This window comes from Oryctolagus cuniculus, chromosome 4, assembly GCF_964237555.1.
Source record: "Oryctolagus cuniculus chromosome 4, mOryCun1.1, whole genome shotgun sequence".
In the NCBI taxonomy this organism is placed as follows: domain Eukaryota; kingdom Metazoa; phylum Chordata; class Mammalia; order Lagomorpha; family Leporidae; genus Oryctolagus; species Oryctolagus cuniculus.
Window position 1 is genome coordinate 49,725,432 of NC_091435.1, and position 21,638 is coordinate 49,747,069.

The window sequence follows — 21,638 nt, forward strand, 5'->3', positions numbered from 1 at the left end:
CTATCCCAAACTAGTAAGCAGCACAGAACAAATCATTCTTAAATATACAATCACTCTCCTACCTCCTCCATCCAGCATTAGTGCAACTCTTGGAGCTCTGAGTCTGTGCAGGGTTCAATAAATTTTCTGAGCTCTTAGAGCTACTCCAGGCTTCCAAACTCCGGGGCTTGTCTTGGCTACTGGGTGGGAATCAAAGTGCCAGACACACCCATGACACTAGCAAGACCTGCTCCCAGCACCTGAGAAGCTCATCACACCTGTCCCTCCCTTGAGAGAAATTTGGAAACCTGCATCACAGTGACATCAGTGACCACACTGAGCCACGGGAATAGCTCAGATCCCTTGTATGTGCACTAGAAAATTAAGATACAGGGACATTATACTACAAACTCTGACCAGAACTAAAGACAAAGCACTTTGCCAAATGAACACTCAGAGGCTTACCTCCACTAATAAAGGCTTCGTTCAACAAAAACCATCTTTAAGAAGTGTCAGAGACAATAGATCCCTCAGATACACAAAAGTCCACATAGAAACACAAGGAATATGAATAAGGAAAGCAATATTACTCCATGCAGGAACACAATAATGCATTAATATTGGACTAACAAGAAAGGGATATTGACAAAATATCTGAAAAATAAGTCAAAGGAATGGTTTTAGGGTTATCCCAAAATATAGAGAAAAAAATAAGCAAAATTAGAAAATTGCTACATGACATGGACCAAAAAATCAGCAGATGTTAATTATTATAAATTCAAACTGTGGAATGGGACTCCCCATGATCTTTTGGCTGGAGTTGAGTCACTTAGAATTATAGTTTTTTTTTCTTTTATTCCCTGATTTATTTCAAATTTCTCAAGCTGTTGAGAGATAAAACCTTATTATCAGAGTAGTGTTCAATACATAGTTGTTGCATACAAGAATAAAGGATAGCATGGTTAAGGGAAAAATAGAATAAAGATTCAAAAATCCACATCAAATATATTTTAAAATATTTCATTTCATTTCACTACTTTGAGAGACAGAAAAGCAAACAGAAAGTCAGCTACCATCCACTGATCCACTCCTCAAAAGCCACCACCAGTGGTGACTGGGTTGAGCAGAAATTGGAAGTCTGGAACTCATTTGTATCTCCTACATGGTGGCAGGGACCATCTGAGCTGTAACCTGCTGCCTCCTACGGATGCTCATTAGCAGGAAATTGGATTTAGGAACAGAGCTGGGACTTGGACCCAGGCACTCTGACATGAGATGCAGATGCCCTCGCCAGTGTTCTGACCACTAGTCTGAATGCCTGCTCTAAAACATACATATTTTATGTTTTATTTTTTACTATATAAAATTATGTAAAACTTTTAAAATAGACATAATAATTATAGACATTTTTAAGGGACTGTGAGATATTTCAATGTGTGTTTTACATTGTGTAATGCCCCATAAGAATATATATATCTATCTCCTCACACAGTTAATAATTATTCATAATAGAAATTCCAAAATGTTATTTTCCAGTTTGTTTGTGTGTATTTATACATCTACACTGTATATAATTTATATAAAACAATCTATATTCACCCTCCTGTGCAGTACAATCTAGAACTTCTTACTCCTGTTTAGATATAACCAAGGACCCTCTCCTCTTTTTCTCACAGTCTTCGGAAATCATGATTTTATTTTAATTTTTACAAGAGCACTCTTTTTAAAAACACCATATATGTTATTATGTGATACTTGTCTTTCTTTTTTAAACATTTGTTAATATAAAGACAACAAATTTCATGTATTTCAAATATACAATCCTAAGAACTTAACCATACTTCCTTGTCTCTCTCTCACTGTCTAAAAAATAAAACAAAAAACATACTTCTTTCCCTTTCTTAACACCCCCCTTCTTCCTTACTTGTTTTCCTTTAGTTTTTTAATTCACCACTAATTTCCTCAAATTTTTACAATAGTATACTTTCTATTTTTTAGATAAAATTTATTTATTTATTTGAAAGTTAGAGTTATACAGAGAGAGAAGAGGGGAGGCAGAGAGAGAGAGAGGGAGAGGTCTTCCATCTGCTGGTTCACACCCCAGTTGGATGCAACAGCCGGAGCTATGCTGATCCGAAGCCAGGAGCCAGAAGCTTCTTCTAGGTCTCCCATGTGGGTGCAGGGGTCCAAGGAATAGGACCATCTTCTACTACTTTCCCAGGCCATAGCAGAGAGCTGGATCGGAAATGGAGCAGCCAGTCTCGAACCGCGCCCATATGAGATGCCAGTGCTTCAGGCCAGGGCTTTAACCCGCTGCACCACAGCACCACTCTGCAATAATATACTTTCAATTTGCTTTATAATCATAGGCTTAATGCACCACAAATCATAATGCTCAACAAGTAAAAAGTAGAATGACCATTGTTTCACAGGAATATAGCAAAGGCTATAAACGATAATGCTGTCATAAGATTTCAGTTTCATTCTTCTATTTTTAAAATTTTATATTAACTCCCGCATATCAGATAAAACATATATTTGTCTTTTGGGGGCTGGTTTATATCATGAAGCATATTGGTCTCCAGCTGCATCTTTTTGTTTCAAAAGACAGGATTTTATTTTCTTTTTTATGGTTGGTTCTGTCTTTCTATATTTTGCTTATTTCACATAGCATAAAACCTTCTAGTGCCATTCATGTAGTTGTGAATAAGACTTCGTCACTTTGTGGCTAAGAAGCATTTCCTCGTGTTTGCATACTGTGTTTTCTTTATCCTTTCTTCAGTGGATGGACATGTAGTTTTTCATTTCTTGGCTATCATGAATAGTGTTGCAATAAACATAGAAGCGCAAATGTGCGTTCAAGAGATATCCCCAGTGGTGAATTATCAGATAATATGATAGTTGCATTTTTAGTTTTTGAAGAATCTAAATACTATTTTCAATAATAGATACAATAATTTACCTCCCTGTAAACACTAAGTTGCTTGATTGCCTTATATTCTGAATATTAACTTTTTGTCAGATGTCGTAGTTTACAAGTGTGATCTTCCATTCTATGGAGATGGTATAAAAAATGTTACTGATTATTCTAATTTTGTTGAACTATCTTTTCAGTTCTAATAGACTCTTTGTGAAGTCTTAGAGTTCTATCTATATAGAATCATGTCACTTTCAAAGAGGAATTGTTTGACTTCTTTTCCTGTTTGTATGCTTTTCATTTCTTTCTCTCGTCTAATGATTCTGGCTAAAACATCAACTAATATATTGAATAGATATCCTATATGGTTCCAAATCTTAGAGGAAGTGTTATTAGCTTTTCCCCATAAGATCTTGTCATATATAGCCTTTACTATATTGAAATATACACTTGCTATGTCTAATTTGTCATGTTCTTTCAAAGACTTATTTATTTGTAAGGTATGGAAATGGAGAGAGGGAAAGAAGGAGGGAGGGGCAGAGAGGATTAATTTTCCATCTGCTCATTCACTCCCAGCCCAGAACAGCCAGGGTTGGGCCAAATTGAAGCCAGGAGCTAGGACCTCCATTCTGGGCTCCCAGTGGTTGGCATCTTCTCTTGCCTCCCCTGACATATTAGCTGGGAGCTAGATTGGAAGTGGAGCAGCCAGGAGTGGAATTGGCATTCCAATGTGGGTTACCAGCATCTGAAGTGGTGGCTTAACCCTCTGCAGCACAAGGCCAAACCCCTGCTTAAGCTTTCTGAAAATGATTGTGTGTTGAATTTTATTGAGTGGTTGTTTGGCATCTATTGAGATGATAAAGTTTTATCTCCAATAATCAATCTGAACAATACTTGTTAACCAGTTTAGTTAAGTTTCTTTCCTCCAGAGTCCTGAACTTAGTCTCACCCCCACCTTGAGACTTTAGTCTACCCCTGAATTGGCCTCAGGTTTGATTATTCTTATATATATATATATTTTCATATATTTCCACTCTCTCTCTTCTATCTTTTCCATGCCTACCTGTTTTTATTCTTGTTTACTCCTTCCTATAAATGATAAGATGCTTGCTGAGCTCGTGGTTGGAGCATTCTAACACAGCATTTCCCTATACTTTCTCCTTTTTTATCCTTATCCAGTTCCCTATATCTTCATGTTCTCCATTCTCCATCTTATGGTGACAAGTAAGGGTTTAAAGGTACAACTAATTCACACTGAGGGATTGACTTAAAGTCAGGGAAAAAAATCTAGTGAGAATAAACATTATAGATATAAGAGTCGTAGATTCAAAAAGGGCACTCCACTCTTGAGGGTAAAACTTTAACAGCACACTAATATCTGGTGAGCATTGCAAATAAGACTGAAGAAGGAACTGGGTGAGTACATCCATGCCTATGTTTATAATCACATATATATTCATCTACCTGCATGACTGAGAATACAGATCTAAGATTTAAGACATTATACCACAAATGATAGTAAATTTTTACAGATTCTTCAACAGAGATGTAACATTAAGTGTATTTCTTTTAATAAAAAACATACTCCTTTAAATTCACTTGGTATCAGGGAAAAATAGATTTTGAGAAGTGAAAGACTGACAGCAAATATTTTCAAGAACTGCATTGATGAGTTTTGTATTAAGGTAACAAGTGACAAGGAGATAAAAAGAATGGGTGAGATTTGATGCATGGAAAATCATGTTTCCACGTCTAACTTTTATGATTTAAAAATAATTACTTAGAACACTCATGCATAATATGCAATAAAGCATAGTCATAGTCTAGTATAAGAAAAATAATTTTCTACTGAATTCCTAACTTGAAATTTAGAAAAATATAATGCTAATATGTACATGTGCACAGATGCACGTGTAAATATGTGTGGCCATGTATGCATGCTGGGGTATTTCGTTTTAAGGAAACTTTTACCCCAAAATTAATTCTCACTATTTGTTTTTCATTATAAATTATTTATCAAACACCTTTACATTTTCCAAAATTTGCTTATATTCTTGGTAATTAAAGATAATTCTTGATAATTAATTTTATCATCCTTTTCTAGAGTCAATTTTAAAATTTAAAACACTAGTAATGTAAGACAAATAACAACCAATATTTATGTTAGCAAATATAGAACACATGATAAAAATACACATATTATAAATTAATTTGCACATTTGTCATTATTTTTAAATAAAATTGAATTTCAGATTTTTTTTGTTACAGCTGTACATGTCAGAAAGCTTAAATGCAAGGTGAATAGAGTTTTGACCCTTTTTTAAGTTCGGATGTTTATTTTTAATCACTGCAGTAATTAATTTATTTGTTAGAATAGATTACATTTGCAGAAATTATGTTGTCCTTCCATAAAAAAATGAAGCTTATAACTGATTTCTATTGGTTGCTATATTAATTTGACATGACAGATTAGCCTCTTTTTTTACTTGGTGTTCAGTTGCATATTAAACATAATCTGAATAGAACCTGAACTACAATGTTGATGATTCATTATTAAAATATGGACTACATAAAGAGTTTACAGATTGTTTTCTGTATTGTCATGTTTATGACTACAAATATGTTATGATCATTTTACAAATTAATTGCAAATTTATTTTGCAAAATATATCTTAAAAATATATTTCCAAACAGGCATCTAACTTAGTGGTTAAGACACATGTGTGAGCAAAATAGAGAGAAGACAAATGTAATCTGGGGTTCCTAATCTAGGCATCTAAACTCCTGGCAATACCATTACTAGGAAAACAATGATGACCAAGAAAAACACATTTGTCCACTGATGATGTTTTTACTTTAGACAGATTAGCTTGCATATTTTTTTAGCCTTTCTAATTTAATCTAGAACTTTACAAAAATTTCAAAGCATGGGGCCAGTGCTGTGGCATAATGGGTAAAGCCACAACCTGCAGTGCCAGCATCCCATATGGGTGCCTGCCTCTCCACTTCCTACCCAGCTCTCCTCTATGGCCTGGGAAAGGGTAGAAGATGGCCCAAGTCCTTTTGCCCCTGCACTGATGTGGGAGACCGGGAAGAAGCTCCTGGCTCCCGGCTCATGATTGGTGCAACTCCAGCCCTTGCTGCCAATTGCTGAGTGAACCAGGGGATGGAAGACCTCTCTCTCGCTCTCTATTTCTCTCTCACTGTCTCTCCTTCACTCTGTATAATTCTGACTTTCAAATAAATAAGTAAGTCTTTTAAAACAATTTCAAAGCAGGAGTAACTCCTGTACTTAGTTTTCTCCAAAGTATTGAGGTTCTAAAATCAGTTTCGTTGTCTTTGCTAACAGGCATAGAATAATTCTCTGTTTCTTAAATTTACCTTTGCAACTTCCCTACTATCGTTGTCATCTCCCTGGCCTACAATATCATTGGTCATCTTGTATTTAAATACTTTACATAATCTTGTTAATTGTACATTCATCCAAACTTTATATAGATTTTAAGTGTGTAGAAATAACTATATGCTTACATTTTCCACATAGGCTCCCACCATGGACTTATGTATAAAGAATTCTGAATGTGGTTTCTGATAGATCACCAGAAAATACTAAGAAATATTCTTCTTCTGGCCAGCGCCGTGGCTCAATAGGCTAATCCTCCGCCTGTGGCGCTGGCACACCGGGTTCTAGTCCCGGTCGGGGCGCCAGATTCTGTCCCGGTTGTTTGGTTGTTCCTCTTCCAGTCCAGCTCTCTGCTATGGCCCAGGAGTGCAGTAAGGATGGCCCAAGTCCTTGGGCCCTGCACCTGCATGGGAGACCAGGAGAAGCACCAGGCTCCTGGATTCAGATCAGCACGATGCACTGGCCACAGAGGCCATTGAGGGGTGAACAAACAAAAAAAAGAAAGACCTTTCTCTCTGTCTCTCTCTCTCACTGTCCACTCTGCCTGTCCAAAAAAAAAAGAAATATTCTTTTTCATGATTATTATGAATCTGCTATGATAATTTTAACTATTAGGAAAGGTCTAAGTAAGAATAATTCTCTCATGGTACTTTTTTTGTTTACTTGTAATGTTAACCAAAGCATCAATTGTAATGTAAAAGCTAATGTAGATGTGTTTGTTTTTAAATTAGAGAGTTCTTTCTTCTTTTATTTTTAATTTTGTAAATCAGAAAAATATTTGCTGTATGTAAAATTCTAAAAGCATATAACATATATATTTAAAATATTTTAAAGAAAACAATGCAGTTATATTGACTTATTGTCAAGTTCTATGGTCCCATCACCTATTGCATGAAGAGATTGTTCAATATGATACAAAATCCCAAATAACCTTGATTTCACGGAAACCTTTGAGTGTCATAACTGCCTCATTAGGCAAACTGTTAACTAACTGATTGTCATTTCCCTAGGGCAATAGAATTTATTGTTTTTCATTTTGATTGCAGTGTTCATTAAAATTATACTGAATTGAGAAACAAAGTAAGACATTTTAAAAAGTAATACAATTATCTCAAATGCCTTCTTCTATGTCTAAAAGTGGAGATACTTATATGAATTATCCATCTAAATTTATTTTTTACTGGCTGATAAATGTAGAATGTAAAGGCAAGATCATTAAAAAGATGCTATTTTAGTCAAATAGTCAAATGCAAATAATTTAAATGGAGGATAAATTTATTTGGTTTGTACATATTGTGAATATTTTATTTGAGTTGGAGTTAGTGTTAAAATATTAAAATTTAAGCCGGCGCTGCGGCTCACTTGGCTAATCTTCTGCCTGCGGCGCCTGCACCCCGGGTTCTAGTCCCTGTTGGGGCGCCAGATTCTGTCCCGGTTGCTCCTCTTCCAGTCCAGCTCTTTGCTGTGGCCCGGGAAGGCAGTGGAGGATGGCCCAAGTCCTTGGGCCCTGTACCCACATGGGAGACCAGGAGGAAGCACCTGGCTCCTGGCTTCAGATCTGCACAGCGTGCCAGCCATAGCGGTCATTTGGGGGGTGAATCAACTGAAGGATGACCTTTCTTTCTCTCTCTCTGTCTCTCACTGTCTAACTCTGCCTATCAAAAAATATTAAAATTTAGTATCTTAACATTTAAAAATAATATTTATAATATATATTAGTTTCTGTTCTACTTAATCTCTTTGAGTCACATCTAATAAATGTCATGCCTGATAATGTTCTTTGTTCTTAAATCTACTTCATCTGAAAATAATATAGCTATTCTGGCCTTCAGTTAGGTAATGTTAACAGTCTCTATTTTTTTGCCCAGAATCTATATGAGTTTTTATATTTAAAAAAAGTTTCTGATATAAAATATATTACTGGGTTTTCTTTTTTAATCTATAGTTGAGTTGATGTGTTGAGACCATTAATATTTAATATGACTATTTATATAACTTGGGCTGATACATATTTTATAATTTTTAATATCTTGTATGTGTTCTTTCATCCTTCTATTTTTCTGTCTTCACTATTTCAATTGGATATTTTATATTATTTTCCACTGACACAATTATACACACACACACCCCTAACTTTTAGTAATTGTCTTAGTGTTTATAACACCCATTTTTATATAATCTCAGGTGTCCTATAAATAACCCTATACTACTTCATGTATAGCGCAAATACAAAACCTTCCCAATTCCTTGCTCCTGCCCTCCTCTCTCTGTCTCCTTTCCCTTCACTCTTTTCAGCTTTTGGAAATCACTATATTATACTTTGGCTTCTACAAAACCAACTTTTTTTAGCTTGCATATATAAGTCACATATTTTCCATGCCTGGAATATTTAATTTTTTAAAGAATTATTTATTTGAAAGACAGGGATACAAAGAGAGGTAGAGACAGACAGAGAGAGAGAGAGAGAGAGAAAGAGAGGTCTTCCATCTGATGGTTCACTCCCCAAATGGCCTTAATGGACACAACTGAACTGATCTAAAACCAGGGGCTAGGAGCTTCTTCTTGATCTCAGGTGGGTGCAGGGGCCCAGGGACATGGACCATCTTCCACTGCTTGCCCAGGCTATCACAGGATTGGAAGTTGAGCATCCAGGACTTGATCCAGTGCCCACATGGGCTGCCGGCACAGCAAGAAGCGTCTTTAATCTGCTGTACCACAGCACTGGCCCTGGCATTTTTAATTTAGCATTATGTCCTCTAGTTTCATCATGTTGTTACAAAAGACAGGGATTCATTTTTATTATGACTTACTAAATAGTCCATTGTGAATACCACATTTTTTCATTCATCCATCTCTCAATGGCTCCTTGTTTGACTCAATATCTTTGCTATTGTGAATAGAGCGACAATAAACATGGGAGTGTAAATATATTCTTGTGATGCTAACTTCTTTTCCTATGTATATTTTCCCATTCATTGAATTACTGGATAATATGTCACTTGTACATATTTTTAGTGATACTTTTATATATTTTAATTTTTAAATTTTTTAATTCATTAATAGACCACTTTCTCCAACATAAATTGCTGTTACTTTTGTTGCAAATTGGTTTGCCATAAATATTTGGATTTATTTCTAGTTTCTTCAGTCTGATACCTTGGTGTCTTTTTTAAAGCCAATGTCATATTATATTTTTCCTGTGGTTTTGCAGTATGTTTTGAAGTCAGATTTATGATACCTTTCAGGTTTTTTTTTTTTTTGTTCACAATTACTTTGTCTTTTCAAGATCTTTTTTTTTTTTTGGTTCCATATGAATTTTAGTTCTTTTATGTCTATAAAGCATGACATTGGACTTTTGATAGGAACTTCAATGAATCTGATTATTGCTTTGTGCTGTGCAGACTTTATAATAATAGTGTTTTCTAATCCACCAGCACAGAATGTCTTTGCTTTTTTGGAGGTTCTCTATCATTTTTTTCAACAGTATTGTATAGTTTTTGTTGTAGAGTTCTTTCATCTCTGTCGTTAAATTTAGTCCTTTAGTCATTAAATTTTTTTTGGAGCTACCATTAATACAATTTTTCTTCATTTTTCTTTCAGTTATCCTGTCGTTGATAAATAGAAATTGTACTGATTTTTGTATTTTGATCGTATAGCATGCAACATAATAATAGAATGCACTTATAATTCTGTCAATTTCTGGTGTAGTCATTAGATTTATATTGCATAATGTGTACACAGGGGGTAGTTTAACTATCTCCTTTCCAATCTGCAATTTTAAGAATGTACTCATTAATTTGAAAGGCAAAATTGTAGAGGAAGGGGAAGGGGAAGGGGAAGGGGAAGGGGAAGAAAAAGAGAAAGAGAGAAAGAGAAAGAGAAAGAGAAAGAGAAAGAGAAAGAGAAAGAGAAAGAGAAAGAGAAAGAGAAAGAGAAAGAGAAAGAGAAAGAGAAAGAGAAAGAGAAAGAGAAAGAGAAAGAAAGAGAAAGAGATCATCTATCTGCTGGTTCAATGGCAGAGAGTGAGCCAGGCCAAAGCCAGGAGCCTGGAACTCTATCTGGCTCTCCAACATGGTTAACAGAGGCCCAAGTACTTAGGCCATCTTTGGCTGCTTTTCCAGGTGCGTTAGCAGGGAGCTGGATTAGAAGTGGAGCATCTGGGACCTGAGCTGGTGTTCATATGGGATGTTGGCATGGCAGAAGTGACTTAACCTGCTGTGTCACAATGCCAGCACACAGATGCTTATTAGTTTTCTTTTGTCCAATCATTCTGGATAGAATTTCTAGTACTATGTTGAAGGAATGGTGGAAGTGCAATCCTTGTCTTGTTCCAAGACAAAGAAAACCAGTTTCAACTTTTCCTCATTCTATATATGTTAACCATGGTTTGTCACATATGGCCTTAATAATGCTGAGGTGTGTTCTTTTTTTCTGTACCTAATTATGTTCCCCTATGTATATAGTGTTTCATTCCATCTGACTTCTTTCAAGACATATGTCTATGCTATCCTAAAGACCAAATATGATTATGTCTATGTGTGTTTTTTTTTAATTACCCTTCTTAATGATTCCTGAACTTTGTGGGTTTAGAGTTTGCTGCTCGTCATTATTTTCTTTTTCTTTTTTTCTTAAAAAGATTTATTTATTTATTTGAAGGCAGAGTTACAGACACTAAGAGGGAGAGACATGGAGAAAGGTCTTCCTTTCCTTGGTTCACTCTCCAGATGGCCGCAAGCTGTGCTGATCTGAAGCCAGGAGTCAGGTGCTTCCTTCTGGTCTCCCACGTGGGTGCAGGGGCCCAAGCATTTGGGCCATCTTCCACTGCTTTCCCAATCCACAGCAGAGAGCTGGACTGGAAGAGGAGCAGCCAGGACTAGAACAGGCACCCATATGGGATGCCGGCACCACAGGTGGAGGATTAACCTACTGTGCCATGGTGCTGGCCCCCATTATTTTCTTAAAATATGTATTTTGCTTATTTTAAAGGCAGAATTACAGAGAGACCAAGGAAAAGACTGAGAGACTGAGAGAAATCTTTCATCTTCTGGTCCACTCTCTAAATCACCTCCATGGCCAGGGTTGTGCCATGTGGGAGTCAGGTCTTCCTCCGGGTCTTCCTGGTCTCCTACTTGTAGATTGTGGGAGCTGGATTGGAAGTGGAGCAGCTCGGACTCGAACCAACATCCATATGAGATGCTTGTGTGTGAGGAGACGGCTTTACCTTCTACCCCACAAAGCAGGCCTCTTTCATTAATTTTATAAAAAAAAAAATTTGGTCATTACTACTTTTTTTCTTCTTCCAGAATTCCAATTGTACATATGTTTCACCTGTTTTATCTTGTCCCAGAGTTCTTGGATCACCTGTATTTGTGTGTGTGTGTGTGTGTGTGGTTTTCTTCTTTCCTCTTTGTACTTGTTCAGTACCTTCCATTGACCCATAGGCAAGTTAATTGATTCTGTTCTCAGTAGTGTAGAATTTACTCATAATCCCATCAAAGCGTTCTTTACATCCATTAATGCTTTTGCATTAAAATAATTACCTTCTCTGCTTACAGTATCGATTCATTCATTCACATTGTACCTGATCCATCAGTCCTTCACATACTAAGCATAATAACTTTAAATTATCTCCTTGATACTTTCAACAACTGAGCTATACCCAATTCTGATTGCTATATTTATTATCTCTTCAAATATGTTTTTACTTGTCTTGGTGTTTTGTAATTTTTGGCAATTGTTTATATTGCTTTGCATAATAAAAACTGATGATCGGACACTTTTGTCTATCAGGCTAAGAGTTGGGCTGTAATTAATATCTTGTACAGCTATATAGACTAGAAGTTTCAGCTTGTTCAGGTGTTCTTGTTTTACCATCAGTATTGAACTTGAGCTTTACTTAAGTGCTTTTCCCCAGAGTTCTCTGTATTGCAGTTCTTCATGCTCTCACTCATTGTGATGCCAGGGTTGGTGTGTTAGCATATCGTAGAGAAAAGGAAGAATTCTATAATCTGAGGATTAAATCAAAGTGTACCTTTTTATCGGGGAGCGGGGCTTTGTTTCACAAATTATTCTCCAAATGTGGGACTTGGCCCATAATGTAATACCTCACAGGATACTGTGTCACTAACCCACTGTGTTAAAATCCTGACCTCTGTTGATTGTTTTCACTTCCTCTCATGTCTCTTTAGTTTAGACAGTGAACATGGAAGAGGGACCTGGACTGAGCTGGACCATGTTACATCATAATCTTTTAGTCTGGGTGTTAAGACTTCTATGGAGACTCAGAATGTATTTCATGGCATTTTTATGTTATTGGACATTAAAAGCAAAACAAACAAAAGAACAGTTGAAGACAGTTCCGTCTGTTCACTGACATTCTGTTTTACACAATTTTAGATGAAGAATCCCTCACCGCAGGCAAGTCAGGCATGAGCTTCTTTACTATGATGTTAGATCCTGCTATTTTATGTTCAGATTTGTATCATGTATGTGTGTGTGTGTATATATATTTATAAATATATATAAATATATATATTTATATACACACACAATAATGCAAACATGATTATATATGTACACTTTCATATCATACAAATATATATCTCCACATAATTATCTATTTATGTAAATATACATTAACCATATATCCATGCAATTATATGGTATATACCTATACATTTATGATATATACATATATAACTAGAGGTTCTCTTTTGTTAAAAAATAAAATCAATCTATTTGATGCATTTAAGTAACTTCCTTACTATTCTTTAGTAGTACAATGGCAGTAGGTCAATGTAGGAAAAGGAATAATGTACCAGTGGGAAGTAAGTTTCTAGGATGACAGAAATGTGTATTGTAGAATTCCAGCATGGATTGCATTAACTGGTCTGACCTAAATTCTTTGACATTTTTATTTCATCTGTCAATAAACATTTAACTGCTTCATGGTGGTTATAAGGATTAAAGAAAGAATACAATTTATTACTGAATGAAGCTATTGTACACCCTCAACACAGACTAATTCCATTTTGTATCCTGATTCTATTGAGTCCTTGTTTCTGAAAATCTTTAAATATTTTGGTTTATATATATTTCTTTGGTCTAGATCAGCTAAAATATACTAAACTATAGTCGTTTCCTGAGAAGTCCCCAAGTATGATGATAAATACGATACAGTCTCAAGAAGAAAACTAGCTACAGATCGGAATTTCAAGGAATAGGCATTGGATACAATTTCCATATTGGCTTAGTAGATGATACAACTTATGCTTTTAAAATCAGATGCCTATTATATTTTGTTAACTCTTATTGACATTTTGAACTATGGAGTTTAGAAGTCAATTAGCAGCCAGCCGCGGCTTACTAGGCTAATCATCGGCCTGCGCCGCCGGCACACTGGGCTCTAGTCTGAGCTGAGGCGCCGGATTCCGTCCTGGTTGCTCCTCTTCCAGTCCAGCTCTCTGCTGTGGCCCGGGAGTGCAGTGGAGGATGGCCCAAGTGCTTGGGCCCTGCACCCCATGGGAGACCAGGAGGAGGCACCTGGCTCCTGGCTTCGGATCAGCACAGTGTGCCGGCTGCAGTGTGCCAGCCATAGCGGCCATTTAGGGGGTGAACCAATGGAAAGGAAGACCTTTCTCTCTCTCTCTCTCTCTCTCTCTCTCACTGTCTACTCTGCCTGTTAAAAAAAAAAAAGTCAATTAGGTGGAAAATGTATATGTATAAAGAAAGTTTTTGAAAACAGTAAAATACTAATGCTACATAAAAGAAGTCTAAAAATAGCTGCTTATTTTATGTTAATGAAATATGAAAATAAAATTACAAAAGAATGCTGTAAACAGAGTACTTTATATACAAACATGTAATCAGTGAGTGGTACCCAAATGTTTTGAAAATAAAAAATGTTTATTTCTAATAAAAATGTCTTTGCAACTCAATTTTAACATATGCTACAGGAAGCAAAAATTACAAAAGCTGTGGTTTTTGGCTTCACTTATATATAAGACCTTGTTTGCAAGTAAATTTTACAGAGGGATAACTGCTAAAAACAACTGAAAAAAATGCCTTGGTTTGTCATGTGTAAGGATGCTTGTTATTTTACTTACAAGCTGTTTTTTTCACACTTCACTAAGAGTATAGGATAAAGAAAACTTATCACACAACTTCATCTGTAACTTAGCTAGTTTTTTCCATATAGATTAATTTATAATGATTTAAAATATTAATATTTAAATATAACTATGTGCCATTTATCATTAACAATCATCACTATAAAGATGATTAGAACTCGGGAGCTATATGGAACTATGTTTTGTTTTAAAATTTGTTTTTAAATGACTATTTTATATTATATTTGAATTTCTTCAAATTAAAATTATTGCAGCAAGTACAAATCTCATGGATTGTAGACAACTATGTAAAACATTTTGTTTTGCACATATTAATAAGCATTTGATGACTAAAAGATCAGTTTCTCATGAAATGCTTTTTAAACAAATCAACAACTTCCAATATTTCATTTAACAACTTATAAATGATAGAGACTTTAAAAATTCTTATAATTTACCATCTGGAAAAAATTCAAACTTCATTGGTAAAATCAGAGAAAAAAGGATGCTTTAAATACACTATTTGTTCATGAGAAAACATGGAGACCAATATCAGCCATGAAGTAAAAATGGGAGGAACAAAAATATCAGTTGTCTTTTGGAAAGCTCTATTTTTAAAATTGCAGTAAAAACGGTGACAGCACTGTGGTATAGAGGGTAAAGCTGCTGCCTGCAATATTAGAATCCCTACATGGGTGTTAGTTTCCTGGCTGCTCCACTTCTGACCCAGCTCCCTGATAATGGCATGGGATAAATAGTAGAAGATGAAGCAATTTTCTGGGCCCCTGCAACCCCTTGTGGGAGAGGTATGAAGCTCCTGGCCCTTAGCTTCAGATTGGCCCAGCTCTGGCTGTGGCTGCTACTAGCAGAGTGAATGTGTGGATAGAATTCTGTCTCTCCTTCTCTCTTGCTGTTTCAACCTCTCTGTAAGTCTGACTTTAAAATAAATAAATAAATCTTAAAAAATTTTAACCAATTAACTTGAACTGTAAAGTGGCAAGAAAAAACAATTCAGTCTTTTGAAATTATACATATATGGAAATAAACATTGCATTAACACTAAGATTAAATTTTATATCCAATAATTCTGGTGACCACATTTAAAAACATGGAAATGCACAATACAGCTCATTTTACATGATTATATTTAGTCTTCACGATCATCATAAGAGTTAAATATTATAAACCCAAATAAACAACAGCAAAGAGAAATGAGTCAAAGATGCTAAGGAAATCACTTCCCTTCCTGTCAACATTAACTACGTACACTTAATGCATTCAAGTTTAACCTCTTAGATTGCAAGAACCTTGGCTGATGAATTGTCCAGGGCATTGGTTGAAACTGCAGTGGAAGTAGAGCTGAAAGTAGACAGTACAAGATTCCCTGCAACTCCTCAGGGTAGAAGCCAAGTCACCACTGGGTACCTGAGCATATCCTGTTGATAACTAGAAGTTTAGGGCTTGATTTGTACTTCTGATAAAATGGCCTTCTTATTTGCTCTTTGAAATATTCAGTCCACATCTTGCCATAGACATAATTAACATCAGAGTCTTTACTGCTGTATCAAACAGTTTCCTTCTTACCCAGCCTGCTAGTGCAAAAATTAGTACTGGGGATAAAATTGCGCAAACTTCCCATTACTCTCTCCCCATGCAAAATACTGCAAAATTCATAGTCTTAGACTATGGAACAGGCTCACTATAAGAGGTTTCATAATAGCACACCATAAACAGCTGAATCACATTTATCAAAGATTCAATTCTTTTTTTAAAAGATTTATTTTTATTTATTTGAAAGGCATAGTTACAGAGAAAAAGAGAGAAGAGGAAAGACAGAGGAAGATCTTCCATCTGCTGGTTCACACCCTAAATGGCCACAACAGCCAGGGATGCGCCAGGCTTAAGCTAGGATCCAGGAGCTTCTTCTGGGTCTCATACATGTGTGCAAGGGCCCAAAGACTTGGGCCATCTGCCACTGTTTTCACAGGCACATTAGCAGGGAGCTGGATTGAAAGTGGAGCTCCTGAGACTTGAACCAGTGCCCATATGTAATGTCAGAGTCACAGGTAATCTTTACCCAAAGACCTAATTATTTCAAACAATCATATTTATTGAAAATTTTGACTGTTTCATGAATCTACATTCTTGTTGTTTTCATCCTAATGAATATGTGCCATTTATGCATTTCTATGGTACAGTAATAATCTATCTATGTTAGTATTAGTATTGGTTGATTCTGTGGCTTCACAATAAGAAAATTGTACACTTTTTTTGTAAAATTCAAGCAATCACATGGTCTTCTTTTCTATATGAAAAATAAGTGACGTCAATCACTGATGATCATTGTCAGAGTATTATAAATACATACATAAATCTTCTTTAACTTTCATAGTTATCAGAAAAAAATTACACCAAAATTGTGATCTCATACATGTAATCAAAATACATTTATTAAATATAAATATATTGTTGTTCCTTGAGATAATATATATAATTTATTCATTTTGTATGGATAATTCTTGGATTAGACTAACAATATAAATTTAGAAAACCCAGAGACAAAAATAAAAATCCTTTGGGCAGCACAGGTGGAGTTTCACAGTTCATTTCATAATGATCTCATTGCTTCCTGCCTTCTAATGTGGTTTATTTGAAAGTTTCAAACTCAAAAAGCCAATAGACTGCTCACTGGAGTTTTCAACTTCACAGTGCCACTCAATTACTTATATGTTGATCGGTGTTTGAAAGCAAGTTGAAATGTGTCCTGGTAAATTATTGAACAAATGTTCCAAATGACTAAAGCATTCATCTGTTCCAAATTAGACTGTTCAATCCTTTTATACTGAGGTCCTTATCAAGGCCTTTGCCTCTAGAAATCACATAAGCTCTCCTTGAAATGCCCTAAAATAAAATTTTTATAAAGGGAAGATCATAGACACTCAAGAGGAAATGGCAGGTTACATTTGAATTAAGAAGGAATTGGAAATGCACAGAAAGGACCTTGATGAACTCATTAGTTATAAAGCTTGAGACTAAGTACTTTCCCTCCCAGCTGTTATATTTTAGGTTGAATATTAATTTTGCATGTGCTTTATTTAAAACAAGAAACATAAAAAGACATCCATGCTCTTCCTCTTGTCATGACCTCAATGTATAACTGGAAAAGCTGCACACACATCTAGTTTTTTTTAAGTATTCAGCTTTTCAGCTTTTAAGTACTGTTTGGCAAATGAGTTTGTTTCTCTACTTTCATTTACCTCTAGCTATTTTTTTTTCTTGTTATGGGGAGCATTGTGTTGATGAAACATTCATTCATAAAAGACTGCCCTAAAACCATGGCTTACATGATTTTAGCAAAGAAAAAAATCACAACAAATAGAACATTTTATAATGCTTCAGCTAAAATTTCATAGAATTTTTACAGTCTAAAGGAGAGCAATTCTAGACATTTTTACTCTGAGATGGGGAAAGAAAAAAATGAAAAGACGAGGAACAGCAAGACCTACGCAATTCCTGGATTTTCTTTGGAATAGAAAAATAAGTGAAACATAAGCATATCTGTGACAATGATATTTCTCACTCTAGCATTAATATCTTTCTAAAATTTATCAGCAAAAAAAAAAAAATAGGAGCAGAACCAAGATAGTTGCTGAGTAAGAAGCTCCAGTTGTCACCTCCCTGCAGAGACACCAGTGTGAACAGCTATACAGACACCAAGTCACTTCACAAGAGCTACAAATGCCAGGTGAGAAACCACGATACCTTGTCTTGTTGCAAACATTTAAAAAATTACATTGAAGAAAGCAAGAAAGAAAAAGTTTCCCAGACTACTCCTTTTCCAGTTCCAAGGAGTACTACATGAAAAGGGAAGGTGAATTGAACGCCAGTACAAGTCCCACTGCAAAATAAAATAAAATAAAACAAAACAAAACAAGTCAGCTGAGCCCATGAGTTCCTGCACCTGGGTCATTCATTACCTAGGGAGTAAACATTTAAAGCTTGCACAGCCAGGAAGCCTCCACTACCCTTCCTCCAACTATGGTAAAGAAAGTCAAACTCCTGTGAAGTGGAGAGGCTAAGAAAGGAAGATTAGGACCACACCTGATAGCTTGGAGATGGGCCTATTCTAGGCTGGGAGATAGGCCTATTCTAAATCCCAAAACCTGGGAAAGCCCTAGGCTGGCACTCACAGATTGAGCCTCCAAATTTGCTGAACATCAGGCACTTGTACTCTGGAGAGGTGGTATTCACTTGGGTGTGTGTCACTGCCACCTCAGGTGGGCTTGGAGAGCAAACCCAAAATTTGTGGGATCCAGAGACTGTTGAATCCAGGTATGACCAGTCTGGGGCCAGTCAGGCCTCCCAGGGATCCCCTTTAACACACTCTTCCAAATTTGGGCAGACAAAGGAAGAAGCTATTGTATCTTTTAAATCAGTACTGGGCTGAAAAATTTGAACACTAGATAGGTCCTAATGGTTCTGATTCTGAGGCAAGTTGTCAGTGAATAGAGTTTCTGAACTTGATCCAATATCAGGCAGTAAGCTGATCCCAGGCGTGACAGACTTTTTTTGCACTATGTAGCACCACTAGCCTCTTGAGGGATTGATGTGAACCCCCAAGATTGCACAGGGCCTGGTGACTGTGAGGTCCAAGTGTGTGACATATAGGACCTGCTGTAGTAGCTAAGAATTTGCCTGTCACTAGTCCTATAACCTTGGGTAGATAGCAAGAAATCACTGGACTATTTAGCAATACAGTATCAGGCTGATAAAAAATAGCACTGAAGAAATTCTAAGGGCTCCTATCCCCAGTCCAATACCTACAAACAGAGATCCTGGACCTGTTTCAGTGCCCAGAGGAATCCTGTGGTCTTTAGAGATAATTCTTATACCCAGTCCGCATCAAAGCTGGCTGATAGGTATAACAATGTAGAGAACCTCCCTCAGAAGCAGGCAGAGCATAGCTCACTCTAACAGCTTAGAATTTCCAGAAAAACAAGCACAGTTCCAATATTAAATCACCCAAATGTATAAAGCAAATACTAATATACTTAAATGGAGAGATAGACTATATTACAACAAAATAGGAGACATTAACACCCTATTTGCAGAAATGAATGTATGGCCAGTGCTGTGGTATAGAAGGTAAAGCCACTGCTTGCAGTGCTGGCATTCCATATGAGTACCCGATCAAGTCCTGGCTGCTCCACTTCCAATCCTGCTCTCTGCTATGGCCTGGGAAAACAGATTATACACGAGGAAACAGAACACATAGCAAATCAACAATAAGTAGCAATTTTGAATCAGTAATTTAAAAAAAAAAAAAAAAACTTCCCTTAAATGAAATCCCAGGGCCAGATAGCTTCATTGCCAAACCAAACATTTAAAGAAGAATTAACACTGATACTTCTAAATTATTTTAAAAAATAGAAGATGAGCGAATTATTACAAATTCATTATATGATCGCTTCTCGGCCTTTTGGCTAAGATCACGTGTAGTACAAATTTGTTATATGAGGTCAGTATTATATTATCTTGATAGCAAAACGTGACAAGGACACAACAAAGCAGAAAGCTACAGATAAATATCCTTGATGAACAAAAGTGCAAAAATCTTCAGCAAAATACAATCTAACAGCACACTGTAAAGATGATTCACCATGATCAAGTGGTATTTATTGCAAGGAGGAAAGTGTGTTTCATAAATCAATAAAAGTAACAGACCATATCAATAGAATGAAAGACAGAATCATGAACATCTGAAGAGGTACAGAAAAGGCATTGATAAAATTCAGCATCTCTTCATGATAAAATTTCCAACAGAACAAAGCAGAGAAAACATTTCTCAACATAATAAGGGTCTTATATAACAAGTCAGCTATTAACATTATATTGCATATGTAAAAGGTGAGGATTTTTCACTGTAAGATCTGCAACAAGAAAAGAATGACCATTTCAACACTTTTGTTCAACATAGCACTGAAGTCGCAGCTATAGCATTAGTGACATTTATAAGAAATAAATGACATCAGGGCTGGCACTGTGGCACAGTAGGTTAATCCTCTGCCTGTGGCACTGGCATCCCATATGGGCACCGGTTCTAGTCCTGGCTGCTCCTCTTCCAGTCCAGTTCTCTGCTATGGCCTGGGGAAGCAGTAGAAGATGGCGTAAGTTCTTGGGCCCCTGCACCCGCATGGGAGACTGGGAGGAAGCATCTGGCACCTGGCTCCTGGCTTCGGCTTGATTCAGCCATTTGTGGAGTGAACCAATGGAAAGAAGGCCTTTCTCTCTGTCTCTCCCTCTCACTATCTAACTCTACCCGTCAAATTTTTTAAAAAAAGGAAGAAATGACATCAAAATTGGAAAGGAGGTAATGAAATTGTCACTGTTTTCAGATCATGTGATCTTTTATCTAGAAAGCCCCAAAGACTCCACCAAGAAGCAATTAGAATAAATGAATTCAACAAATTTTCTGGACACAAAATCAATATATGAAAATTAGTAGCATTGTTATCTGAAAGAGAAATCAAGGATGTAATTTCATTTCCAATTGTCGCTCCCCGTCTTCGTGGAGGAACGACACAGGACCCTGTGCTGTTCTTTCGTCTGCTCGGCCCTCCCCGGGTTTGCTGCTGGTTCTTCCCGGGTTGGCTACCGTCCCTTCCACCTCCGTGGAAGGGCGGTTCCCCCTAGCCTCTTTCCCCACTTCTGCGGGGGAGCGGCACACCGCCAGCCGGCTCTTCTCGGGGGCTGCACAGGTGTTCCTTCAGATAGATGTTCCTGGTGCATGTTGTCTCTCTCCTCCTTTATAGTCCTCTTCCTCCAATCCCAACTCGGCTGCCCACACGCCGAGTACGCTGCTCTCCTCCAATCAGGAGCAGGATCAGCTCCTGGAGGTCATCACTCAAGTTGGCAAGAGGCAGCTGCTTAGAAGCTGTTCGCTCCTCTCCCAGCGCCATATTGTGGGAGAGCAGATGCATAGAATAAGTCTTAATTCCAGTAACTTAGTCTAGTCAGAGTTGCTCCCCACAGATCCCCCTTTCTTTTTATTTTTGGTGTTGATACGCGCCTGTCTTCGGTGCCCTGCGGCACACACTCTGCTCTGCTTGCTAGAGTTGCCCACAGGTGCTTACAAGCCCTACCAATCAGGCAAACCGAATCCGGGTTCTCTCTTCGCCATGTTGTGAGGAGGTTTTTAGGCGCTGATGCGTGCCTGAGTTCGGTGCCCTGC